Below are 27,148 nucleotides of genomic sequence, written 5' to 3'. Positions count from 1 at the left end.
GATCTCCCAGATGTCAGCAAAGAGGACTAAGGAGACCACAGGTGATCTCTAGGGAGCAGGTAACAGCTGTGATAAAGAGACGCTCTGGCATATTTGTGCATCCCCTACTAGGAACCATGTTCAGGTCATGAGGTGCCTGACACTCCCAGATGGGTAGAGCACAGTCCCCTCTCCATTGTTAATCATTTACTATAAAGACATCCCACATTTCCTCATGAGGTCACCCAGCTCTGTGGCTGTAACAGGTAGAAAGCACCTGGATATACCGTTGGACGGGGAGTTTCATATATATGAACTTTGTTCTCCATCTTGGGATATCCGGTAAACCTTTTGTTTGCCACTCTCAGTGTCATGGCCATTAGGCACGCTGGGCTGGGCCGCTGTTCTACTTGCTTCTGGCTAGCTGTGGCCTTTGACGCCTTTGGTCTAGCCGTTCTCCTGGTTGGAGTCTTTGCTAATGTTTTCTTTTATGACTTCCTAATTTATGCTGGAGCCATCATCATCTTTCTCAGCCTTATCTGGTGGGTGTTCTGGTACACAGGCAACATTGAAGTGCCACCAGAGGATCTGGCAGATGATGTGGGACTTACCAAAAAGGGCAACGGTGTCCTGGGACTAGTGAGGACACTCTCTGGACGCTTGTCCAACAGTTTCAGGAGAAGCCGGAGTACCAGGACACCCAAACAAGAAAGAAGAGAGAGTCCGGGACCTAGGCCAAAAAGAACAGACAAACAAGTCATGGTGCCAATGTCATCAGAGCTTAGCAGTGTCTCCGCCGCTTTAGAAAACACTCAAAAAAGAGACTTTTCAATTCAGCGCTCTATACACACCTCTCCCATATAATGTGGCCAACGTTAAGGTGAGAAGCTGGGTATTAGAATGACTTGGGAGGATTAGGTAGTAGAATGGCTGTGCAGAACTAAGTGATAGAATGTCTGTGCAGGACTAAGTAATAGAATGTCTGTGCAGGACTAAGTGATAGAATGTCTGTGCAGGACTAAGTGATAGAATGTCTGTGCAGGACTAAGTGATAGAATGTCTGTGCAGGACTAAATGATAGAATGGCTGTGCAGGACTAAGTGATAGAATGGCTGTGCAGGACTAAGTGATAGAATGGCTGTGCAGGACTAAGTGATAGAATGGCTGTGCAGGACTAAGTGATAGAATGGCTGTGCAGGACTAAGTGATAGAATGGCTGTGCAGGACTAAATGATAGAATGGCTGTGCAGGACTAAGTGATAGAATGGCTGTGCAGGACTAAGTGATAGAATGGCTGTGCAGGACTAAGTGATAGAATGGCTGTGCAGGACTAAGTGATAGAATGGCTGTGCAGGACTAAGTGATAGAATGACTGCTCAGGACTAAGTAGTAGAATCGATGGGTAGGATTAAGTGATAGAATGCCTGACCAGGACTAGGTGGTAGAGTAGCCGGGCAGGACTAGGTAGAAGAGTAGCCTAGCAGGACTAGATAATAGAGTAGCTGGGCAGGAATAGGTAGTAGAATGGCTGGGCAGGACTAGGTAGTAGAGTAGCTGGGCAGGAATAGGTAGTAAAGTAGCTGGGCCGGACTAGGTAGGAGAATAGCTGGGCAGAACTAGGTAGTAGAATAGCTGGGCAGGACTAGGAAGTAGATTAGCTGGGCAGGACTAGGTAGTAGAATGGCTGGACAGGACTAGGTAGTAGAGTAGCTGGGCAGGACTAGGTAGTAGAGAAGCCAGGCAGGACTAGGTAGTAGAATGGCTGGACAGGACTAGATAGTAAAGTAGCTGGGCAGGACTAGATAGTAGAGAAGCAGGGCAGGACTAGGTAGTGTATCTGGGCAGGACTAGGTAAGAGAATAGCTGGGCAGGACTAGGTACTAGAATGGCTGGCAGGACTAGGTAGAAGAATGGCTGGCAGGACTAAGTATTAGAGTATCCGGGCAGGACTAGGTAGTAGAGAAGCCAGGCAGGACTAGGTAGTAGAATGGCTGGGCAAGACTAGGTAGTAGAATGGCTGGGCAAGACTAGGTAGTAGAATGGCTGGGCAGGACTAGGTAGTAGAGTAGCTGGGCAGGACTAGGTAGTAGAGTAGCTGGGCAGGACTAGGTAGTTGAATGGCTGGCAGGACTAGGTAGTAGAGTAGCTGGGCAAGACTAGGTAGGAGAATAGCTGGTTAGAACTAGGTAGTAGAATGGCTGGGCAGGACTAAGTATTAAAGTAGCTGGGCAGGACTAGGTAGTAGAGTAGCTGGGCAGGACTAGGTAGTTTAATGGCTGGGCAGGACTAGGTAGTTGAATGGCTGGGCAGGACTAGGTAGTTGGATGGCTGGGCAGGACTAGGTAGTAGAGTAGCTGGGCAGGACTAGGTAGTAGAGTAGCTGGGCAGGACTAGGTAGTAGAATGGCTGGGCAGGACTAAGTATTAAAGTAGCTGGGCAGGACTAGGTAGTAGAATGACTGGGCAAGACTAGGTAGTAGAATGGCTGGGAAGGACTAGGTAGTAGAGTAGCTGGGCAGGACTAGGTAGTAGAATAGCTGGGCAGGACTAGGTAGTAGAGTAGCTGGGCAGGACAAGGTAGTAGAATAGCTGGGCAGGACTAGGTAGTAGAGTAGCTGGGCAGGACAAGGTAGTAGAGTAGCTGGGCAGGACTAGGTAGTAGAGTAGCTGGGCAGGACAAGGAAGTAGAGTAGCTGGGCAGGACAAGGTAGTAGAGTAGCTGGGCAGGACTAGGTAGTAGAGTAGCTGGGCAGGACAAGGTAGTAGAATACCTGGGCAGGACTAGGTAGTAGAGTACCTGGGCAGGACTAGGAAGTAGAGTAGCTGGGGAGGACAAGGTAGTAGAGTAGCTGGGCAGCATTAGGTAAGAGAATAGCTGGGTAGGACTACGTAGTAAAATAGTCACTGAGGTTAACCCTATGAGTGCTATGTAGTGTGCAGCAGTCACTGAGGTTAACCCTATGAGTGCTAAGAAGTGTACAACAGTCACTGGGACTAACCCTATAACTGATGTGTAGTGTGCAGCAGTCACTGAGGTTAACCCTATGGGTGATATGTAGTGCGCAGCAGTTACTGAGGTTAACCCTATGAGTGCTATATAGTGTGCCCCAGTCACTGAGGTAAAACCTATGAGTGCTGTGTAGTGTGCATCAGTCACTGAGGTTAACCCAATGAGTGCTATATAGTGTGCAGCAGTCACTGAGGTTAACCCTATGAGTGTAATGTAGTGTGCAGCAGTCACTGGAGTCAACCCTATGAGTGCTATATAGTGTGCAGCAGTCACTGTGGTCAACCCTATGAGTGCAATGTAGTGTGCAGCAGTCACTGGGGTTAACCCTATGAGTGCTATGTAGTGTGCAGCAGTCACTTGGGTCAACCCTATGAGTGCTGTGTAGTGTGTAACAGTCACTGGGGTTAACCCTATGAGTGCTATGTAGTGTGCAGCAGTCACTGAGGTTAACCCTATGACTGTAATGTAGTGTGCAGCAGTCACTGAGGTTAACCCTATGAGTGCTATGTAGTGTGCAGCAGTCACTTGGGTTAACCCTACGAGTGCTATGTAGTGTGCAGCAGTCACTGTGGTTAACCCTATGAGTGCTATGTAGTGTGCAGCAGTCATTGAGGTTAACCCTATAAGTGCTATGTAGTGACAGTGTGCGGCAGTCACTGGGGTTAATCCTGTGAGGGTTATGTAGTGTGCTGCAGTCACTGTGGTTAACCCTATCAGTGCTATGTAGTGTGCAGCAGTCACTGTGGTTAACCCTATGAGTGCTATGTAGTGTGCGGCAGTCACTGGGGTTAATCCTGTGAGGGTTATGTAGTGTGCAACAATCACTAAGGTTAACCCTATGAGTGCTATGCAGTGTGCAGCAGTTACTGGGATTAACCCTATGAGTGCTATGTAGTGTGCAGCAGTCACAGAGGTTAACCCTATGAGTGCTATGTAGTGTGCAGCAGTCAATAAAATAAACCCAATGAGTGCTATGTACTGTGCAGCAGTTCCTGGGATTAACCCTATGAGTGCTATGTAGTGTGCAGCAGTCACTGGGGTTAACAAAATAAGTGCTATGTAGTGTGCTACAGTCACTGAGGTTAACCCTATGAGTGCTATGTAGTGTGCATCAGTCACTGGGGTTAACCCTATGAGTGCTATGTAGTGTGCATCAGTCACTGGGGTTAACCCTATGAGTGCTATTTAGTGTGTAGTAGTCACAGAGGTTAAGCCTATGAGCGCTATGTAGTGTGCAGCAGCCACTGGGGTTAACCCTATGAGTGCTATGTAGTGTGCAGCAGCCACTGGGATTAACCCTACGAGTGTAATGTAGTGTGCAGCAGTCACTGAGGTTAACCCTATAAGTGCTATGTAGTGTGCAGCAGTCACTGTGGTCAACCCTATGAGTGCTATGTAGTGTGTAGCAGTCACTGGGGTTAACCCTATGAGTGCTATGTAGTGTGCAGCAGCCACTGGGGTTAACCCTATGAGTTCTATGTAGTGTGCAGCAGTCACTGAGGTTAACCCTATAAGTGCTAAGTAGTGTGCAGCAGTCACTGGGGTTAACCCTATGAGTGCTATGTAGTGTGCAGCAGCAACTGAGGTTAACCCTATGAGTGCTATGTAGTGTTCAGCAGTCACTGGGGTTAACCCTATGAGTGCTATGTAGTGTGCAGCAGCCACTGGTGTTAACCCTATGAGTGCTATGTAGTGTGCAGCAGTCACTGAGGTTAACCCTAAGAGTGCTATGTAGTGTGCATCAGTCACTGAGGTTAACCCTATGAGTGCTATGTAGTGTGCAGCAGTCACTGAGGTTAACCCTAAGAGTGCTATGTAGTGTGCAGCAGCCACTGGTGTTAACCCTATGAGTGCTATGTAGTGTGCAGCAGTCACTGAGGTTAACCCTAAGAGTGCTATGTAGTGTGCAGCAGTCACCAGGGTTAACCCTATCAGTGCTATGTAGTGTGCAGCAGTCACTGAGGTTAAGCCTATGAGTGCTATGTAGTGTGCAGCAGCCACTGGGATCCACCCTATAAGTGCTACGTAGTGTGTCGCAGTCACTGAGGTTAACCCTATGAGTTCTATGTAGTGTGCAGTCGTCACTGGGGTTAACCCTATGAGTGCTATGTAGTGTGCTGCAGTCACCAGGGTTAACCCTATCAGTGCTATGTAGTGTGCATCAGTCACTGAGGTTAACCCTATGAGTGCTATGTAGTGTGTAGCAGTCAATGAGGTTAACCCTATGAGTGCTATATAGTGTGCAGCAGTCACTGAGGTTAACCCTATCAGTCCTATGTAGTGTGCAGCAGTCATTGAGGTTAACCCTATGAGTGCTATGTAGTGTGCAGCAGTCACTGTGGTCAACCCTATGAGTGCTATGTAGTGTGCAGCAGTCACTGGGGTTAACCCTATGAGTGCTATGTAGTGTGTAACAGTCACTGGGGTTAACCCTATGACTGCTATGTAGTGTGTAACAGTCACTGGGGTTAACCCTATGAGTGCTATGTAGTGTGCAGCAGTCACTGAGGTTAACCCTATGACTGTAATGTAGTGTGCAGCAGTCACTGAGGTTAACCCTATGAGTGCTATGTAGTGTGCAGCAGTCACTTGGGTTAACCCTACGAGTGCTATGTAGTGTGCAGCAGTCACTGTGGTTAACCCTATGAGTGCTATGTAGTGTGCAGCAGTCATTGAGGTTAACCCTATGAGTGCTATGTAGTGTGCAGCAGTCACTGGGGTTAATCCTGTGAGGGTTATGTAGTGTGCTGCAGTCACTGTGGTTAACCCTATCAGTGCTATGTAGTGTGCAGCAGTCACTGGGGTTAACCCTGAATGCTATGTAGTGTGCAGCAGTCACAGAGGTTAACCCTATGAGTGCTATGTAGTGTGCAGCAGTCACTGGGGTTAACAAAATAAGTGCTATGTAGTGTGCTACAGTCACAGAGGTTAACCCTATGAGTGCTATGTAGTGTGCATCAGTCACTGGGGTTAACCCTATGAGTGCTATTTAGTGTGTAGTAGTCACAGAGGTTAAGCCTATGAGTGCTATGTAGTGTGCAGCAGCCACTGGGGTTAACCCTATGAGTGCTATGTAGTGTGCAGCAGCCACTGGGATTAACCCCATGAGTGCTATGTAGTGTGCAGCAGCCACTGGGATTAACCCTATGAGTGTAATGTAGTGTGCAGCAGTCACTGAGGTTAACCCTATAAGTGCTATGTAGTGTGCAGCAGTCACTGTGGTCAACCCTATGAGTGCTATGTAGTGTGTAGCAGTCACTGGGGTTAACCCTATGAGTGCTATGTAGTGTGCAGCAGCCACTGGGATTAACCCTATGAGTGTATTGTAGTGTGCAGCAGTCACTGAGGTTAACCCTATAAGTGCTAAGTAGTGTGCAGCAGTCACTGGGGTTAACCCTATGAGTGCTATGTAGTGTGCAGCAGCAACTGAGGTTAACCCTATGAGTGCTATGTAGTGTGCAGCAGTCACTGGGGTTAACCCTATGAGTGCTATGTAGAGTGCAGCAGCCACTGGTGTTAACCCTATGAGAGCTATGTAGTGTGCAGCAGTCACAGAGGTTAACCCTATGAGTGCAATGTAGTGTGCATCAGTCACTGAGGTTAACCCGATGAGTGCAATGTAGTGTGCAGCAGCCACTGGTGTTAACCCTATGAGTGCTATGTAGTGTGCAGCAGTCACTGAGGTTAACCCTAAGAGTGCTATGTAAGTGTAAGCAGTCACCAGGGTTAACCCTATCAGTGCTATGTAGTGTGCAGCAGTCACTGAGGTTAAGCCTATGAGTGCTATGTAGTGTGCAGCAGCCACTGGGATCCACCCTATAAGTGCTACGTAGTGTGTCGCAGTCAATGAGGTTAACCCTATGAGTTCTATGTAGTGTGCAGTTGTCACTGGGGTTAACCCTATGAGTGCTATGTAGTGTGCCGCAGTCACCAGGGTTAACCCTATCAGTGCTATGTAGTGTGCATCAGTCCCTGAGGTTAACCCTATGAGTGCTATGTAGTGTGTAGCAGTCAATGAGGTTAACCCTATAAGTGCTATGTAGTGTGCTGCAGTCACTGAGATTAACCCTATGACTGCTATGTAATGTGCATCAGTCACTGGGGTTAACCCTATGAGTGCTATGTAGTGTGCATCAGTCACTGGGGTTAACCCTATGAGTGCTATGTAGTGTGCATCAGTCACTGAGGTTAACCCTATGAGTGCTATGTAGTGTGTAGCAGTCAATGAGGTTAACCCTATAAGTGCTATGTAGTGTGCTGCAGTCACTGAGATTAACCCTATGAGTGCTATGTAATGTGCATCAGTCACTGGGGTTAACCCTATAAGTGCTATGTAGTGTGCAGCAGCCACTGGGGTTAACCCTATGAGTGCTATGTAATGTGCCGCAGTCACTGAGGTTAACCCTATGAGTGCTATGTAGTGTGCATCAGCCACTGGGGTTAACCCTATCAGTGCTATGTAGTGTGCAGCAGTCACTGAGGTTAACCCTATAAGTGCTATGTAGTGTGCAGCAGTCACTGGAGTTAACCTTATGTGTGCTATTTAGTGTGCAGCAGTCACAGAGGTTAACCCTATGAGTGCTATGTAGTGTGCAGCAGTCATTGAGGTTAACCCTATGAGTGCTATGTAGTGTGCAGTAGTCACTGGGGTTAACCCTATGAGTGGTATGTAGTGTTCAGCAGTCATTGAGGTTAACCCTATCAGTGCTATGTAGTGTGCAGCAGTCACTGGGGTTAACCCTATGAGTGATATGTAGTGTGCAGCAGTCACTGGGGTTAACAAAATAAGTGCTATGTAGTGTGCTACAGTCACTGAGGTTAACCCTATGAGTGCTATGTAGTGTGCATCAGTCACTGGGGTTAACCCTATGAGTGCTATGTAGTGTGCAGCAGTCACCGAGGTTAACCCTATGAGTGCTATGTAGTGTGCATCAGTCACTGGGGTTAACCCTATGAGTGCTATTTAGTGTGTAGTAGTCACAGAGGTTAAGCCTATGAGCGCTATGTAGTGTGCAGCAGCCACTGGGGTTAACCCTATGAGTGCTATGTAGTGTGCAGCAGCCACTGGGATTAACCCTATGAGTGTAATGTAGTGTGCAGCAGTCACTGAGGTTAAATCTATAAGTGCTATGTAGTGTGCAGCAGTCACTGTGGTCAACCCTATGAGTGCTATGTAGTGTGTAGCAGTCACTGGGGTTAACCCTATGAGTGCTATGTAGTGTGCAGCAGCCACTGGGGTTAACCCTATGAGTGTAATGTAGTGTGCAGCAGTCACTGAGGTTAACCCTATAAGTGCTAAGTAGTGTGCAGCAGTCACTGGGGTTAACCCTATGAGTGCTATGTAGTGTGCAGCAGCAACTGAGGTTAACCCTATGAGTGCTATGTAGTGTGCAGCAGTCACTGGGGTTAACCCTAAGAGTGCTATGTAGTGTGCAGCAGCCACTGGTGTTAACCCTATGAGTGCTATGTAGTGTGCATCAGTCACTGAGGTTAACCCTAAGAGTGCAATGTAGTGTGCATCAGTTACTGAGGTTAACCCTATGAGTGCTATGTAGTGTGCAGCAGTCACAGAGGTTAACCCTATGAGTGCAATGTAGTGTGCATCAGTCACCGAGGTTAACCCGATGAGTGCAATGTAGTGTGCAGCAGCCACTGGTGTTAACCCTATGAGTGCTATGTAGTGTGCAGCAGCCACTGGGATTAACCCTAAGAGTGCTATGTAGTGTGCAGCAGTCACTGAGGTTAAGCCTATGAGTGCTATGTAGTGTGCAGCAGCCACTGGGATCCACCCTATAAGTGCTACGTAGTGTGTCGCAGTCACTGAGGTTAACCCTATGAGTTCTATGTAGTGTGCATTCGTCACTGGGGTTAACCCTATGGCCTAGATTTGGAGTTTGGCGGTAGAAGGGCTGTTAACGCTCCGCGGGCTTTTTTCTGACCGCACCATAAATTTAACTCTGGTATCGAGAGTTCAAACAAATGCTGCGTTAGGCTCCAAAAAAGGAGCGTAGATCATTTTTACCGCAAATGCAACTCTCGATACCAGAGTTGCTTACGGACGCGGCCAGCCTCAAAAACGTGCTCATGCACGATTCTCCCATAGGAAACAATGGGGCTGTTTGAGCTGAAAAAAAACCTAACACCTGCAAAAAAGCAGCGTTCAGCTCCTAACGCAGCCCCATTGTTTCCTATGGGGAAACACTTCCTACGTCTGCACCTAACACCCTAACATGTACCCCGAGTCTAAACACCCCTAACCTTACACTTATTAATCCCTAATCTGTCGCCCCCGCTATCGCTGACCCCTGCATATTTTTTTTAACCCCTAATCTGCCGCTCCGTAAACCGCCGCAACCTACGTTATCCCTATGTACCCCTAATCTGCTGCCCTAACATCGCCGACCCCTATATTATATTTATTAACCCCTAATCTGCCCCCCACAACGTCGCCTCCACCTGCCTACACTTATTAACCCCTAATCTGCCGACCGGACCGCACCGCTACTATAATAAAGTTATTAACCCCTAATCCGCCTCACTAACCCTATCATAAATAGTATTAACCCCTAATCTGCCCTCCCTAACATCGCCGACACCTACCTTCAATTATTAACCCCTAATCTGACGACCGGAGCTCATCGCTACTATAATAAATGGATTAACCCCTAAAGCTAAGTCTAACCCTAACACTAACACCCCCCTAACTTAAATATAATTTACATCTAACGAAATAAATTAACTCTTATTAAATAAATGATTCCTATTTAAAGCTAAATACTTACCTGTAAAATAAATCCTAATATAGCTACAATATAAATTATAATTATATTATAGCTATTTTAGGATTAATATTTATTTTACAGGCAACTTTGTAATTATTTTAACCAGGTACAATAGCTATTAAATAGTTAAGAACTATTTAATAGTTACCTAGTTAAAATAATTACAAAATTACCTGTAAAATAAATCCTAACCTAAGATATAATTAAACCTAACACTACCCTATCAATAAATTAATTAAATAAACTACCTACAATTACCTACAATTAACCTAACACTACACTATCAATAAATTAATTAAACACAATTCCTACAAATAAATACAATTAAATAAACTAGCTAAAGTACAAAAAATAAAAAACAACTAAGTTACAAAAAATAAAAAAATATTTACAAACATAAGAAAAATATTACAACAATTTTAAACTAATTACACCTACTCTAAGCCCCCTAATAAAATAACAAAGCCCCCCAAAATAAAAAAATCCCTACCCTATTCTAAATTTAAAAAGTTACAAGCTCTTTTACCTTACCAGCCCTGAACAGGGCCCTTTGCGGGGCATGCCCCAAGAAGTTCAGCTCTTTTGCCTGTAAAAAAAAACATACAATACCCCCCCCCAACATTACAACCCACCACCCACATACCCCTAATCTAACCCAAACCCCCCTTAAAGAAACCTAACACTAAGCCCCTGAAGATCTTCCTACCTTGTCTTCACCATCCAGGTATCACCGATCCGTCCTGGCTCCAACATCTTCATCCAACCCAAGCGGGGGTTGGCGATCCATCATCCTGTGGCTGAAGAGGTCCAGAAGAGGCTCCAAAGTCTTCCTCCTATCCGGCAAGAAGAGGACATCCGGACCGGCAAACATCTTCTCCAAGCGGCATCTTCGATCTTCTTCCATCCGGTGCGGAGCGGGTCCATCTTGAAGCAGGCGACGCGGACCCATCCTCTTCTTCCGTTGTCTCCCGACTAATGACGGTTCCTTTAAGGGACGTCATCCAAGATGGCGTCCCTCGAATTCCGATTGGCTGATAGGATTCTATCAGCCAATCGGAATTAAGGTAGGAATTTTCTGATTGGCTGATGGAATCAGCCAATCAGAATCAAGTTCAATCCGATTGGCTGATCCAATCAGCCAATCAGATTGAGCTCGCATTCTATTGGCTGATCGGAACACTTCAGAAAGGACTCTAAATACCGGCGTAAGGAAGATCCCATTGAAAAGATAGGATACGCAAATGGCGTAGGGGGATCTGCGGTATGGAAAAGTCGCGGCTGAAAAGTGAGCGTTAGACCCTTTAATCACTGACTCCAAATACCAGCGGGCGGCCAAAACCAGCGTTAGGAGCCTCTAACGCTGGTTTTGACGGCTACCGCCGAACTCCAAATCTAGGCCTATGAGTGCTATGTAGTGTGCCGCAGTCACCAGGGTTAACCCTATCAGTGCTATGTAGTGTGCATCAGTCACTGAGGTTAACCCTATGAGTGCTATGTAGTTTGTAGCAGTCAATGAGGTTAACCCTATAAGTGCTATGTAGTGTGCTGCAGTCACTGAGATTAACCCTATGAGTGCTATGTAGTGTGCATCAGTCACTGGGGTTAACCCTATGAGTGCTATGTAGTGTGCATCAGTCACTGAGGTTAACCCTATGAGTGCTATGTAGTGTGCAGCAGTCACAGAGGTTAACCCTATGAGTGCAATGTAGTGTGCATCAGTCACTGAGGTTAACCCGATGAGTGCAATGTAGTGTGCAGCAGCCACTGGTGTTAACCCTATGAGTGCTATGTAGTGTGCAGCAGTCACTGAGGTTAACCCTAAGAGTGCTATGTAGTGTGCAGCAGTCACCAGGGTTAACCCTATCAGTGCTATGTAGTGTGCAGCAGTCACTGAGGTTAAGCCTATGAGTGCTATGTAGTGTGCAGCAGCCACTGGGATCCACCCTATAAGTGCTACGTAGTGTGTCGCAGTCACTGTGGTTAACCCTATGAGTTCTATGTAGTGTGCAGTCGTCACGGGGGTTAACCCTATGAGTGCTATGTAGTGTGCCGCAGTCACCAGGGTTAACCCTATCAGTGTTATGTAGTGTGCATCAGTCACTGAGGTTAACCCTATGAGTGCTATGTAGTGTGTAGCAGTCAATGAGGTTAACCCTATAAGTGCTATGTAGTGTGCTGCAGTCACTGAGATTAACCCTATGAGTGCTATGTAGTGTGCATCAGTCACTGGGGTTAACCCTATGAGTGCTATGTAGTGTGCATCAGTCACTGGGGTTAACCCTATCAGTGCTATGTAGTGTGCATCAGTCACTGAGGTTAACCCTATGAGTGCTATGTAGTTTGTAGCAGTCAATGAGGTTAACCCTATAAGTGCTATGTAGTGTGCTGCAGTCACTGAGATTAACCCTATGAGTGCTATGTAGTGTGCATCAGTCACTGGGGTTAACCCTATGAGTGCTATGTAGTGTGCATCAGTCACTGAGGTTAACCCTATGAGTGCTATGTAGTGTGCAGCAGTCACAGAGGTTAACCCTATGAGTGCAATGTAGTGTGCATCAGTCACTGAGGTTAACCCGATGAGTGCAATGTAGTGTGCAGCAGCCACTGGTGTTAACCCTATGAGTGCTATGTAGTGTGCAGCAGTCACTGAGGTTAACCCTAAGAGTGCTATGTAGTGTGCAGCAGTCACCAGGGTTAACCCTATCAGTGCTATGTAGTGTGCAGCAGTCACTGAGGTTAAGCCTATGAGTGCTATGTAGTGTGCAGCAGCCACTGGGATCCACCCTATAAGTGCTACGTAGTGTGTCGCAGTCACTGTGGTTAACCCTATGAGTTCTATGTAGTGTGCAGTCGTCACGGGGGTTAACCCTATGAGTGCTATGTAGTGTGCCGCAGTCACCAGGGTTAACCCTATCAGTGCTATGTAGTGTGCATCAGTCACTGAGGTTAACCCTATGAGTGCTATGTAGTGTGTAACAGTCAATGAGGTTAACACTATAAGTGCTATGTAGTGTGCTGCAGTCACTGAGATTAACCCTATGAGTGCTATGTAGTGTGCATCAGTCACTGGGGTTAACCCTATGAGTGCTATGTAGTGTGCATCAGTCACTGGGGTTAACCCTATGAGTGCTATGTAGTGTGCAGCAGTCACAGAGGTTAACCCTATAAGTGCTATGTAGTCTGCAGCAGTCACTGGGGTTAACCCTATAAGTGCTATGTAGTGTGCAGCAGCCACTGGGGTTAACCCTATGAGTGCTATGTAATATGCCGCAGTCACTGAGGTTAACCCTATGAGTGTAATGTAGTGTGCATTAGTCACTGGGGTTAACCCTATCAGTGCTATGTAGTGTGCAGCAGTCACTGAGGTTAACCCTATCAGTGCTATGTAGTGTGCATCAGTCACTGAGGTTAACCCTATAAGTGCTATGTAGTGTGCAGCAGTCACTGGAGTTAACCTTATGTGTGCTATGTAATATGCCGCAGTCACTGAGGTTAACCCTATGAGTGTAATGTAGTGTGCATTAGTCACTGGGGTTAACCCTATCAGTGCTATGTAGTGTGCAGCAGTCACCGAGGTTAACCCTATGAGTGCTATGTAGTGTGCAGCAGTCATTGAGGTTAACCCTATGAGTGCTATGTAGTGTGCATTAGTCACTGGGGTTAACCCTATGAGTGGTATGTAGTGTTCAGCAGTCATTGAGGTTAACCCTATCAGTGCTATGTAGTGTGCAGCAGTCACTGGGGTAAACCCTATGAGGGCTATGTAGTGTGCAGCAGTCACTGGGGTTAACCCTAAGAGTGCTATGTAGTGTGCAGCAGCCACTGGTGTTAACCCTATGAGTGCTATGTAGTGTGCATCAGTCACTGAGGTTAACCCTAAGAGTGCAATGTAGTGTGCATCAGTTACTGAGGTTAACCCTATGAGTGCTATGTAGTGTGCAGCAGTCACAGAGGTTAACCCTATGAGTGCAATGTAGTGTGCATCAGTCACCGAGGTTAACCCGATGAGTGCAATGTAGTGTGCAGCAGCCACTGGTGTTAACCCTATGAGTGCTATGTAGTGTGCAGCAGCCACTGGGATTAACCCTAAGAGTGCTATGTAGTGTGCAGCAGTCACTGAGGTTAAGCCTATGAGTGCTATGTAGTGTGCAGCAGCCACTGGGATCCACCCTATAAGTGCTACGTAGTGTGTCGCAGTCACTGAGGTTAACCCTATGAGTTCTATGTAGTGTGCATTCGTCACTGGGGTTAACCCTATGGCCTAGATTTGGAGTTTGGCGGTAGAAGGGCTGTTAACGCTCCGCGGGCTTTTTTCTGACCGCACCATAAATTTAACTCTGGTATCGAGAGTTCAAACAAATGCTGCGTTAGGCTCCAAAAAAGGAGCGTAGATCATTTTTACCGCAAATGCAACTCTCGATACCAGAGTTGCTTACGGACGCGGCCAGCCTCAAAAACGTGCTCATGCACGATTCTCCCATAGGAAACAATGGGGCTGTTTGAGCTGAAAAAAAACCTAACACCTGCAAAAAAGCAGCGTTCAGCTCCTAACGCAGCCCCATTGTTTCCTATGGGGAAACACTTCCTACGTCTGCACCTAACACCCTAACATGTACCCCGAGTCTAAACACCCCTAACCTTACACTTATTAATCCCTAATCTGTCGCCCCCGCTATCGCTGACCCCTGCATATTTTTTTTAACCCCTAATCTGCCGCTCCGTAAACCGCCGCAACCTACGTTATCCCTATGTACCCCTAATCTGCTGCCCTAACATCGCCGACCCCTATATTATATTTATTAACCCCTAATCTGCCCCCCACAACGTCGCCTCCACCTGCCTACACTTATTAACCCCTAATCTGCCGACCGGACCGCACCGCTACTATAATAAAGTTATTAACCCCTAATCCGCCTCACTAACCCTATCATAAATAGTATTAACCCCTAATCTGCCCTCCCTAACATCGCCGACACCTACCTTCAATTATTAACCCCTAATCTGACGACCGGAGCTCATCGCTACTATAATAAATGGATTAACCCCTAAAGCTAAGTCTAACCCTAACACTAACACCCCCCTAACTTAAATATAATTTACATCTAACGAAATAAATTAACTCTTATTAAATAAATGATTCCTATTTAAAGCTAAATACTTACCTGTAAAATAAATCCTAATATAGCTACAATATAAATTATAATTATATTATAGCTATTTTAGGATTAATATTTATTTTACAGGCAACTTTGTAATTATTTTAACCAGGTACAATAGCTATTAAATAGTTAAGAACTATTTAATAGTTACCTAGTTAAAATAATTACAAAATTACCTGTAAAATAAATCCTAACCTAAGATATAATTAAACCTAACACTACCCTATCAATAAATTAATTAAATAAACTACCTACAATTACCTACAATTAACCTAACACTACACTATCAATAAATTAATTAAACACAATTCCTACAAATAAATACAATTAAATAAACTAGCTAAAGTACAAAAAATAAAAAACAACTAAGTTACAAAAAATAAAAAAATATTTACAAACATAAGAAAAATATTACAACAATTTTAAACTAATTACACCTACTCTAAGCCCCCTAATAAAATAACAAAGCCCCCCAAAATAAAAAAATCCCTACCCTATTCTAAATTTAAAAAGTTACAAGCTCTTTTACCTTACCAGCCCTGAACAGGGCCCTTTGCGGGGCATGCCCCAAGAAGTTCAGCTCTTTTGCCTGTAAAAAAAAACATACAATACCCCCCCCCAACATTACAACCCACCACCCACATACCCCTAATCTAACCCAAACCCCCCTTAAAGAAACCTAACACTAAGCCCCTGAAGATCTTCCTACCTTGTCTTCACCATCCAGGTATCACCGATCCGTCCTGGCTCCAACATCTTCATCCAACCCAAGCGGGGGTTGGCGATCCATCATCCTGTGGCTGAAGAGGTCCAGAAGAGGCTCCAAAGTCTTCCTCCTATCCGGCAAGAAGAGGACATCCGGACCGGCAAACATCTTCTCCAAGCGGCATCTTCGATCTTCTTCCATCCGGTGCGGAGCGGGTCCATCTTGAAGCAGGCGACGCGGACCCATCCTCTTCTTCCGTTGTCTCCCGACTAATGACGGTTCCTTTAAGGGACGTCATCCAAGATGGCGTCCCTCGAATTCCGATTGGCTGATAGGATTCTATCAGCCAATCGGAATTAAGGTAGGAATTTTCTGATTGGCTGATGGAATCAGCCAATCAGAATCAAGTTCAATCCGATTGGCTGATCCAATCAGCCAATCAGATTGAGCTCGCATTCTATTGGCTGATCGGAACACTTCAGAAAGGACTCTAAATACCGGCGTAAGGAAGATCCCATTGAAAAGATAGGATACGCAAATGGCGTAGGGGGATCTGCGGTATGGAAAAGTCGCGGCTGAAAAGTGAGCGTTAGACCCTTTAATCACTGACTCCAAATACCAGCGGGCGGCCAAAACCAGCGTTAGGAGCCTCTAACGCTGGTTTTGACGGCTACCGCCGAACTCCAAATCTAGGCCTATGAGTGCTATGTAGTGTGCCGCAGTCACCAGGGTTAACCCTATCAGTGCTATGTAGTGTGCATCAGTCACTGAGGTTAACCCTATGAGTGCTATGTAGTTTGTAGCAGTCAATGAGGTTAACCCTATAAGTGCTATGTAGTGTGCTGCAGTCACTGAGATTAACCCTATGAGTGCTATGTAGTGTGCATCAGTCACTGGGGTTAACCCTATGAGTGCTATGTAGTGTGCATCAGTCACTGAGGTTAACCCTATGAGTGCTATGTAGTGTGCAGCAGTCACAGAGGTTAACCCTATGAGTGCAATGTAGTGTGCATCAGTCACTGAGGTTAACCCGATGAGTGCAATGTAGTGTGCAGCAGCCACTGGTGTTAACCCTATGAGTGCTATGTAGTGTGCAGCAGTCACTGAGGTTAACCCTAAGAGTGCTATGTAGTGTGCAGCAGTCACCAGGGTTAACCCTATCAGTGCTATGTAGTGTGCAGCAGTCACTGAGGTTAAGCCTATGAGTGCTATGTAGTGTGCAGCAGCCACTGGGATCCACCCTATAAGTGCTACGTAGTGTGTCGCAGTCACTGTGGTTAACCCTATGAGTTCTATGTAGTGTGCAGTCGTCACGGGGGTTAACCCTATGAGTGCTATGTAGTGTGCCGCAGTCACCAGGGTTAACCCTATCAGTGTTATGTAGTGTGCATCAGTCACTGAGGTTAACCCTATGAGTGCTATGTAGTGTGTAGCAGTCAATGAGGTTAACCCTATAAGTGCTATGTAGTGTGCTGCAGTCACTGAGATTAACCCTATGAGTGCTATGTAGTGTGCATCAGTCACTGGGGTTAACCCTATGAGTGCTATGTAGTGTGCATCAGTCACTGGGGTTAACCCTATCAGTGCTATGTAGTGTGCATCAGTCACTGAGGTTAACCCTATGAGTGCTATGTAGTTTGTAGCAGTCAATGAGGTTAACCCTATAAGTGCTATGTAGTGTGCTGCAGTCACTGAGATTAACCCTATGAGTGCTATGTAGTGTGCATCAGTCACTGGGGTTAACCCTATGAGTGCTATGTAGTGTGCATCAGTCACTGAGGTTAACCCTATGAGTGCTATGTAGTGTGCAGCAGTCACAGAGGTTAACCCTATGAGTGCAATGTAGTGTGCATCAGTCACTGAGGTTAACCCGATGAGTGCAATGTAGTGTGCAGCAGCCACTGGTGTTAACCCTATGAGTGCTATGTAGTGTGCAGCAGTCACTGAGGTTAACCCTAAGAGTGCTATGTAGTGTGCAGCAGTCACCAGGGTTAACCCTATCAGTGCTATGTAGTGTGCAGCAGTCACTGAGGTTAAGCCTATGAGTGCTATGTAGTGTGCAGCAGCCACTGGGATCCACCCTATAAGTGCTACGTAGTGTGTCGCAGTCACTGTGGTTAACCCTATGAGTTCTATGTAGTGTGCAGTCGTCACGGGGGTTAACCCTATGAGTGCTATGTAGTGTGCCGCAGTCACCAGGGTTAACCCTATCAGTGCTATGTAGTGTGCATCAGTCACTGAGGTTAACCCTATGAGTGCTATGTAGTGTGTAACAGTCAATGAGGTTAACACTATAAGTGCTATGTAGTGTGCTGCAGTCACTGAGATTAACCCTATGAGTGCTATGTAGTGTGCATCAGTCACTGGGGTTAACCCTATGAGTGCTATGTAGTGTGCATCAGTCACTGGGGTTAACCCTATGAGTGCTATGTAGTGTGCAGCAGTCACAGAGGTTAACCCTATAAGTGCTATGTAGTCTGCAGCAGTCACTGGGGTTAACCCTATAAGTGCTATGTAGTGTGCAGCAGCCACTGGGGTTAACCCTATGAGTGCTATGTAATATGCCGCAGTCACTGAGGTTAACCCTATGAGTGTAATGTAGTGTGCATTAGTCACTGGGGTTAACCCTATCAGTGCTATGTAGTGTGCAGCAGTCACTGAGGTTAACCCTATCAGTGCTATGTAGTGTGCATCAGTCACTGAGGTTAACCCTATAAGTGCTATGTAGTGTGCAGCAGTCACTGGAGTTAACCTTATGTGTGCTATGTAATATGCCGCAGTCACTGAGGTTAACCCTATGAGTGTAATGTAGTGTGCATTAGTCACTGGGGTTAACCCTATCAGTGCTATGTAGTGTGCAGCAGTCACCGAGGTTAACCCTATGAGTGCTATGTAGTGTGCAGCAGTCATTGAGGTTAACCCTATGAGTGCTATGTAGTGTGCATTAGTCACTGGGGTTAACCCTATGAGTGGTATGTAGTGTTCAGCAGTCATTGAGGTTAACCCTATCAGTGCTATGTAGTGTGCAGCAGTCACTGGGGTAAACCCTATGAGGGCTATGTAGTGTGCAGCAGTCACTGGGGTTAACCCTAAGAGTGCTATGTAGTGTGCAGCAGCCACTGGTGTTAACCCTATGAGTGCTATGTAGTGTGCAGCAGTCACTGAGGTTAACCCTAAGAGTGCAATGTAGTGTGCATTAGTCATTGAGGTTAACCCTATGAGTGCTATGTAGTGTGCATCAGCCACTGGGGTTAACCCTATCAGTGCTATGTAGTGTGCAGCAGTCACTGAGGTTAACCCTATCAGTGCTATGTAGTGTGCAGCAGTCACTGAGGCTAACCCTATAAGTGCTATGTAGTGTGCAGCAGTCACTGGAGTTAACCTTATGTGTGCTATTTAGTGTGCAGCAGTCACCGAGGTTAACCCTATGAGTGCTATGTAGTGTGCAGCAGTCATTGAGGTTAACCCTATGAGTGCTATGTAGTGTGCAGTAGTCACTGGGGTTAACCCTATGAGTGCTATGTAGTGTTCAGCAGTCATTGAGGTTAACCCTATCAGTGCTATGTAGTGTGCAGCAGTCACTGGGGTTAACCCTATGAGTGATATGTAGTGTGCAGCAGTCACTGGAGTAAACCCTATGAGTGCTATGTAGTGTGCAGCAGTCACTGGGGTTAACCCTAAGAGTGCCATGTAGTGTGCATCAGTCACAGAGGTTAACCCTCTGAGTGCTATGTAGTGTGCAGCAGTCACAGAGGTTAACCCTATGAGTGCAATGTAGTGTGCATCAGTCACTGAGGTTAACCCGATGAGTGCAATGTAGTGTGCAGCAGCCACTGGTGTTAACCCTATGAGTGCTATGTAGTGTGCAGCAGCCACTGGGATTAACCCTAAGAGTGCTATGTAGTGTGCAGCAGTCACCAGGGTTAACCCTATCAGTGCTATGTAGTGTGCAGCAGTCACTGAGGTTAAGCCTATGAGTGCTATGTAGTGTGTAGCAGTCAATGAGGTTAACCCTATAAGTGCTACGTAGTGTGCTGCAGTCACTGAGATTAACCCTATGAGTGCTATGTAGTGTGCATCAGTCACTGGGGTTAACCCTATGAGTGCTATGTAGTGTGCATCAGTCACTGAGGTTAACCCTATGAGTGCTATGTAGTGTGCAGCAGTCACTGAGGTTAACCCTATGAGTGCTATGTAGTGTGCTGCAGTCACTGAGGTTAACCCTATGAGTGCTATGTAGTGTGCAGCCTTCACTGGGGTTAACCCTATGAGTGCTATGTAGTGTGCATCAGTCATTGAGGTTAACCCTATGAGTGCTATGTAGTGTGCAGCAGTCATTTAGGTTAACCCTATGAGTGCTATGTAGTGTGCAGCAGTCACTGGGGTTAACCCTATGAGGGCTATGTAGTGTGCAGCAGTCACTGAGGTTAACCCTATCAGTGCTATGTAGTGTGCAGCAGTCACTGAGGTTAACCCTATGAGCGCTATGTAGTTTGCAGCGGTCACTGAGGTTAACCCTATGAGCGCTATGTAGTTTGCAGCAGTCACTGAGGTTAACCCTATAAGTGATATGTAGTGTGTAGTAGTCACAGAGGTTAAGCCTATGAGTGCTATGTAGTGTGCAACAATCACTGAGGTTAACCCTATAAGTACTATGTAGTGTGCAACAATCACTGAGGTTAACCCTATAAGTACTATGTAGTGTGCTGCAGTCACTGAGGTTAACCCTATGAGGGCTATTTAGTGTGCAGCAGTCACTGGGGTTAACCCTACGACTGCTATGTAGTGTGCAGCAGTCACTGGAGTTAACCCTATGAGTGCTATGTAGCATGCAGCACTCACTGAGGTTAACCCTGTAAGTGCTATGTAGTGTGCAGCAGTGACTGAGGTTAACCCTTTGAGTGCTATTTAGTGTGCAACAGTCACTGGGGTTAACCCTATGAGTGCTATGTAGTGTGCAGCAGTCACTGGGGTTAACCCTAAGAGTACTATGTAGTGTGCAGCAGTCACAGAGGTTAACCGTATGAGTGCTATGTAGTGTGCAGCAGTCACTGGGGTTAACCCTGAGTGCTATGTAGTGTTCAGCAGTCACTGGAGTTAACCCTATGAGTGCTATTTAGTGTGTAGCAGTCACCGAGGTTAACCCTATGAGTGCTATGTAGTGTGCAGCAGTCACTGAGGTTAACCCTATGAATACTATGTAGCGTGCAGCAGTCACTGGGGTTAACCCTATGAATGCTATGTAGCGTGCAGTAGTCACTGGGGTTAACCCTATGAGGGCTATGTAGTGTGCAGCAGTCACTGGGGTTAAGCCTATCAGTGCTATGTAGTGTGCAGCAGTCACCAGGGTTAACACTATGAGTGCTATCTAGTGTGCAGCAGTAACTAAGATTAACCCTATAAATGCTATGTAGTGTGCAGCCGTCACTGGGGTTAAACCTATGAGTGCTATGTAGTGTGCAGCAGTCAATAAGATTAACCCTATGAGTGCTATGCAGTGTGCATCAGTTACTGGGATTAACCCTATGAGTGCTATGTAGTGTGCAGCATCACTGGGGTTAACACTATAAGTGCTATGTAGTATGCTGAAGTCACTGAGGTTAACCCTATGAGTGCTGTGTAGTGTGCAGCAGCCACTGAGGTTAACCCTATGAGTGCTATGTAGTATGTAGCAGTCAGTGGGGTCAAGTGTGATGCAGTCATTAAAGGGATAGTCTAGTCAAAATTAATCTTTCATAATTCAAATAGAGCAGCAATTTTAAGCAACTTTCTTATTTATGGTATCTTTATTTGAAAACAAGGTAGAATGTAAGCTTAGGAGCTGGCTCATTTTTGGTTCAGCACCTGGGTAGCGCTTGCTGTATGGTGTCTAAATACTGCTGAACCAAAAATGGGCCGGCTCCTAAGCTTACAAACAAATAAAGATAGCAAGAGAACTAAGAAAAATTGATAATAGTAGTAAATTAGAAAGTTGCTTAAAAGTGCTCCTCTATCTGAATCATTAAAGATTCATTTTGACTTTAAGTTTAGCCAAGTGAGGACCTGACATTGGCCAGAGATCAGTGAATTTAACCCTTTAAGGTGTTAGCTATAGCTAATATTAGTCTCTTTTCACAGGAAGAAGCCCACATGATCTTACATCCTGCCTGTGGATCTGTACCTGGTGGAAATGACCCGGTGAATTAACCCCAGAAATCCTGACATTACAGCAGGGGTGGAATGTGTGCACTTTTTACAGACATCAAAGATTTGGAGTGAAAAATTTAAACTTTCAGTAATTGCCTGTATATAATAATTACTACAGAGTCTACAGCCCCTGGCTGAGAAATGGTTAATAATAGAATGTGTGCTGCTGACACACCTGCACCTGACGGACATCCTCTCCCAGCGACTCCTTAGCTCCCCCACCTGTACCTATGCCCTCTACCTGCCCACACACAGGGCACATTTATTACCCTCATATGACACCTGTCACTAACCAGCCTGGCACAGTCACACACGTGTACCTCTGCCCTCTACCTGCCCTTACACAGGGCACATTTATTACCTTCATATGACACCTGTCACTAACCAGCCTGGCACAGTCACACACCTGTACCTATGCCCTCTACCTGCCCTCACACAGGGCACAATTATTACCCTCATATGACACCTGTCACTAACCAAACTGCACAGTCACACACCTGTACATATGTCCTCTACCTGCCCACACACAGGGCACATTTATTACCCTCATATGACACCTGTCACTAACCAGCCTGGCACAGTCACACACCTGTACCTATGTCCTCTAACTGCCCTCACACAGAGCACATTTATTACCCTCATATGACACCTGTCACTAACCAGCCTGGCACAGTCACACACCTGTACCTATGTCCTCTACCTGCCCACACACAGGGTACATTTATTACCCTCACATGACACCTGTCACTAACCAGCCTGGCACAGTCACACACGTGTACCTATGTCCTCTAACTGCCCTCACACAGAGCACATTTATTACCCTCATATGACACCTGTCACTAAACAGCCTGGCACAGTCACACACCTGTACCTATGTCCTTTACCTGCCCACACACAGGGCACATTTATTACCCTCATATGACACCTGTCACTAAACAGCCTGGCACAGTCACACACCTGTACCTATGTCCTCTACCTGCCCTCACACAGGGCACATTTATTACCCTCATATCACACCGGTCACTAACCAGCCTGGCACAGTCACACACCTGTACCTATGCCCTCTACCTGCCCACACACAGGGCACATTTATTACCCTCATATGACACCTGTCACTAACCAGCCTGGCACAGTCACACACCTGTGCCTATGTCCTTTACCTGCCCACACACAGGGCACATTTATTACCCTCATATGACACCTGTCACTAACCAGCCTGGCACAGTCACACACCTGTGCCTATGTCCTTTACCTGCCCACACACAGGGCACATTTATTACCCTCATATGACACCTGTCACTAACCAGCCTGGCACAGTCACACACTTGTGCCTATGCCCTCTACCTGCCCACACACAGGGCACATTTATTACCCTCATATGACACCTGTCACTAACCAGCCTGGCACAGTCACACATGTGTACCTATGCCCTCTACCTGCCCTCACACAGGGCACAATTATTACCCTCATATGACACCTGTCCCTAAACAGCCTGGCACAGTCACACACCTGTACCTATGTCCTCTACCTGCCCACACACAGGGCACATTTATTACCCTCATGTGACACCTGTCACTAACCAGCCTGGCACAGTCACACATGTGTACCTATGCCCTCTACCTGCCCTCACACAGGGCACAATTATTACCCTCATATGACACCTGTCCCTAAACAGCCTGGCACAGTCACACACCTGTACCTATGTCCTCTACCTACCCTCATACAGGGAACATTTATTACCCTCATATGAAACCTGTCACTAACCAGCCTGGCACAGTCACACACTTGTGCCTATGCCCTCTACCTACCCTCACACAGGGCACATTTATTACCCTCATATCACACCAGTCACTAACCAGCCTGGCACAGTCACACACCTGTACCTATGTCCTCTACCTGCCCTCACACAGGGCACATTTATTACCCTCATATCACACCGGTCACTAACCAGCCTGGCACAGTCACACACCTGCACCTATGTCCTCTACCTGCCCTCATACAGGGCACATTTATTACCCTCATATGACACCTGTCACTAACCAGCCTGGCACAGTCACACACCTGTACCTATGCCCTCTACCTGCCCACACACAGGGCACATTTATTACCCTCATATGACACCTGTCACTAACCAGCCTGGCACAGTCACACACTTGTGCCTATGCCCTCTACCTGCCCTCATACAGGGCACATTTATTACCCTCATATGACACCTGTCACTAAACAGCCTGGCACAGTCACACGCCTGTACCTATGTCCTCTACCTGCCCACACACAGGGCACATTTATTACCCTCATATGACACCTGTCACTAACCAGCCTGGCACAGAAGTCACACACCTGTACCTATGTCTTCTACCTGCCCTCAGGGCACATTTATTACCCTCATGTGACACCTGTCACTAACCAGCCTGGCACAGAAGTCACACACCTGTACCTATGTCTTCTACCTGCCCTCAGGGCACATTTATTACCCTCATATGACACCTGTCACTAACCAGCCTGGCACAGAAGTAACACACCTGTACCTATGCCCACACCTGTATTAGATAGTGGCAGCCTGGAAGGTAATTTAGTGAACCACAACATCACAGTGAGTTCAGTAAGTCAGCTGGCCTGTGACACTTCCAATAGACTGCAGCTCTCTGCCTCAATGTGAGGATCTGCCAAACCAAAAGCTGCTATTAACTACATGTGGTAACCATGTGACTGGAGACTGCAAGTAATCTCATGTGAATAAACTTGTTTAAACCCTAGAGCAGAGTTTGTGTAATTCCTGCTATCTTGGCCACCTCCCCACTTTGTCTATAAGCAAATAGTGTGAGCTCTAGTTACACACAGGAAGGTTATCACCCACATAGCTGTCAATGAGAAAAAAATACAGGCTCATTGTAACCATTGTTTATAATATCAGATCATGTTTGTGTGTACTTTGTGTATGTATAGTGTGTGTATATAGTGTGTACTGTGTGTGTATAGTGTATGTGTGTACTGTATGTATGTACAGTGTGTGTATAGTGTGTGTGTGTGTATAGTGTGTACTGTGTGTATATAGTGTGTGTACAGTGTGTGTGTACAGTGTGTGTGTACTGTGTGTATGTATAGTGTGTGTGTGTATATAGTGTGTACTGTGTGTGTATAGTGTCTGTGTACAGTGTGTGTGTACTGTGTGTATATATAGTGTGTGTGTGTGTGTATAGTGTGTGTACAGTGTGTATGTATAGTGTGTGTATAGTGTGTGTATATAGTGTGTACTGTGTGTGTATAGTGTATGTGTGTACTGTATGTATGTACAGTGTGTGTATAGTGTGTGTGTGTGTATAGTGTGTACTGTGTGTATATAGTGTGTGTACAGTGTGTGTGTACAGTGTGTGTGTACTGTGTGTATGTATAGTGTGTGTGTGTGTATATAGTGTGTACTGTGTGTGTATAGTGTCTGTGTACAGTGTGTGTGTACTGTGTGTATATATAGTGTGTGTGTGTGTGTATAGTGTGTGTACAGTGTGTATGTATAGTGTGTGTATATAGTGTGTACTGTGTGTGTGTGTGTGTGTGTGTGTATAGTGTGTGTACAGTGTGTGTATATATAGTGTGTGTGTGTATATAGTGTGTACTGTGTGTGTGTACAGTGTATGTATGTATAGTGTGTGTATATATATATAGTGTATACTGTGTGTGTGTGTATAGTGTGTGTGTACAGAGTGTGTGTACTGTGTGTATGTATAGTGTGTATAGTGTGTGTGTGTGTGTATATAGTGTGTACTGTGTGTGTGTGTGTGTGTGTGTGTACAGTGTGTGTATGTATAGTGTGTGTGTGTATATATAGTGTGTACTGTGTGTGTGTATAGTGTGTGTGTACAGTGTGTGTGTACTGTGTGTATATAAAGTGTGTGTATAGTGTGTGTGTGTATATAGTGTGTACTGTGAGTGTGTATAGTGTGTGTGTGTACAGTGTGTACTGTGTGTATGTATAGTGTGTGTGTATATAGTGTGTACTGTGTGTGTGTGTATAGTGTGTGTACAGTGTGTGAGGAAATGTAAGGGAAATTGCCTGGAATGCACATAAGGGTTAAGGCCAAGACGGAGGATTGGGAGTGCTGTGTTGTGTGTGTGAAACAATGTTGCAGATAGAGAGGAGGGGTTCCAGCTTACCTTTTTAAGCCCTGTACAGGAAGCACAAGTCCTCTTTCTGCTGGTTTCTTCAAAGTTTTCACGTGAAGTGTTCAAGGAGATCTAAAGTACCTCCAAAGCGAATCATGGAGGCTAGGTAAGAATCTACAGAGAGAGAAGTCGTGGAGGAGAGTGATGAAGCTGAATGGAGTGCACCATCACCTGAAATGGTGGGTCGTACCCCTTTGTTTTCTACTTCCCATGTCCCTCCAGAGGGTGAACCTAGTGAGAGTGGTAGTACTACGACCGTGCCTGAGATCTCTGATCAGGCCCTGTTAGAGGCAATTTCCCAGGAGGGTGGATGGGATGTTACTGTAGGTCCCTCAGATGTGGCGTCTGAGCCGGTTGTCCATGCGGCCTATGTAAGACCTTCGCGCGCGATGCAGTGGCCGGCCCTTCAAGTTTGGCCACCGGTCCCCACAGTGTCCCTCCCAGTGCATCAGGGAATCTTGCGGGCCATCCCCAGATCAATCCCGGCCCTTCTGGTTTATCCCTGAATTTTGCAGGCCCTTTCCTGGTCAATCCCGGCCCTCTCGGATCATCCCTGAATTTTGCAGGCCCTTTCCCAGTCAATCCAGGCCCTTCGTGGCACTATAAAGTCCCTCATATAGTTGGTGGGTATAGTGGGAGCGCCTTGGCCTCACCTGGGACTTCCGCGGCCTTGTCCCAAGAATCCATTGCGGCGGCGGTGTCCCTCTTCCAGATGCTGGCATCGGCGATGTCCGGGTCTCCAGGTGGGTCCCACATGGTCCATAGTCTGGCGATTGGTGTTGCGCAGGCTCCTCAAGTGGCTTTGGCCTTCTCTCCATCGACTTCCGATCTTGGGTCTTCCAGCGACGGTACTTCCGGTGACGTCACTTCCGGTGACGTCACTTCCGGTCCCTCCATTCGACGCCCAGCCGTGAAGAGGAGTGCATCAAGTTCCCCACGCGGCTCCGCAGGTAAGAAAGTTCTGGGGGGTTGGGCCTTCAGGGGCGATGGTGGCTACCAGTGCTCAGGGTGCTCGGGGGCTTAAGGCAATAGAGAAAGGGGGCAACGGAGCAGCAAGGGGGCAATATGTGAGTTATAACAGGCCATATGGAGCGGAAGTTAGTTCAGGTGATCAGGATAAAGAGGATAATAAAACCGCTAACGTGCGGTTAGGGGCTAAGGCCTCA

The 27,148-nt window shown here is 46.4% G+C and overlaps 1 long non-coding RNA gene across 1 annotated transcript in view; it reads left to right on the top strand.

Annotated features, from left to right (window-relative positions):
• The window catches only part of LOC128666630 (uncharacterized), a 36,293-nt gene extending 11,716 nt beyond the window's left edge, over window positions 1-24,577 (top strand). The window contains exon 2 of the long non-coding RNA XR_008403255.1: window positions 21,753-24,577. This is a non-coding gene — a long non-coding RNA (uncharacterized LOC128666630). The remainder of the gene's footprint in view (window positions 1-21,752) is intronic.
• Window positions 24,578-27,148: the final 2,571 nt, after the last annotated feature.

This window comes from Bombina bombina, chromosome 7 (assembly GCF_027579735.1).
Source record: "Bombina bombina isolate aBomBom1 chromosome 7, aBomBom1.pri, whole genome shotgun sequence".
Taxonomy (NCBI): Eukaryota; Metazoa; Chordata; class Amphibia; order Anura; family Bombinatoridae; genus Bombina; species Bombina bombina.
The sequence above is the reverse complement of the archived record's forward strand: the minus strand, read 5'-3'. Positions and strand labels throughout refer to the sequence as shown.